Raw genomic sequence first — 1286 nt, 5'->3', positions numbered from 1 at the left:
ATTGTGTAGGGCGCTGAAAGTGTTCCTGTCCCTTCGAAAGCCATGTTGAGACTCGGGTAAAAGCTCTCTTTCCTCCGCAAAAGCCATCAACTGTTCATTGGCTGCTTTTTCAATCAGCCTTGACAATACTGGTAGCACTGACACAGGACGGAAGTTCGAAATCTTGTTCGAGTTTGGAATCTTAGGAACAGGAGTTACACGACTCACTTTTAAGCTCTTGGGAAAGGTAGACAGAGTCAACGATTTGTTGATCAGAGTTGTGATCGGCCGAACTAAAACCTCCACAGCTTGTTGGATGGTCTTTATCGATATTTCGTCTAACCCACTACTAGAGTTGGGATCCAGACTCTCAATCATTCCTTTCACTTCCCTGCACTTCACCAGCCGAAAAAAGAACGGGCAAGTCCCATCCCGTCCGTCAGCCATCCCTGTGGTTGGGTCCACATCCTCTCGAACTTCAATTTGTTCCTTGATGCGTTCAATTTTGTTGTTAAAGAAATGCCCAAAAGCTCGGGCTTTCTCTTGATTGTCTTCAATTCTTGCTCCATTCTCTGAGACAAGCGTTCTTTCTGCAAGGTCGGACTTTTTTCCGTTTCCTTTCACTTCTTCAAGATCCTTCCAAATGCCTTTTCGATCTGTAGATATTTGTTTTGCATAATAAGCTCTCTTGTCATTCCGAACCATTAGGGTGGCGTCATTCCTTATGCGTTTGTAATTGTGGTGAAGGATAGTCTTTTCCGATTGAGTTAGACATTTTTTCCAGCACTGATAAGCCGCATCACGTCGCTTCATTGCTGCAATAGTCTCCGGTCGCAGAGCCGAACAATAATTCTTGGGAAGTTTTACTTGTCGAAGAGGAGCAAATTGGTCCAAAGCTTGTGAGATTTGTGTCTGAATAAAGCTTGCTATAAAATCCAAATCGGTATCAAAATGTAAATAATGCCATGGTTTAGCTTTGAGGTGCTCTTTGATCTTCACTGATGAGTAATCAGTAAATTTCCGTTTCATGAAGTATTGGGCTACCTTAGTATTTGTTCTTTGGTTCCCAAGAGTGCATGAAAAGCAAACAGCATCATGGTCGCTGAATGAGATCGGGATTAATGATGCTTCTACGTGCTTGATATTGTTTGAATACATAACCTGGTCCAGACCGGATTGCCTGTTGATACCCTCCACCACTCGGCAATAGGTATTGGAGAAGGATGTCCTGTTCAAATTTAAGGTTAGAGAGAGAGCCTCCAAATCGCGCAAAAATTGCCTCATTAACGGGTTGTATGTGGGGTCGT

Source organism: Tigriopus californicus, chromosome 6 (genome assembly GCF_007210705.1).
Source record: "Tigriopus californicus strain San Diego chromosome 6, Tcal_SD_v2.1, whole genome shotgun sequence".
Lineage (NCBI taxonomy): Eukaryota > Metazoa > Arthropoda > Copepoda > Harpacticoida > Harpacticidae > Tigriopus > Tigriopus californicus.
Note: the sequence above shows the minus strand (reverse complement) of the source record.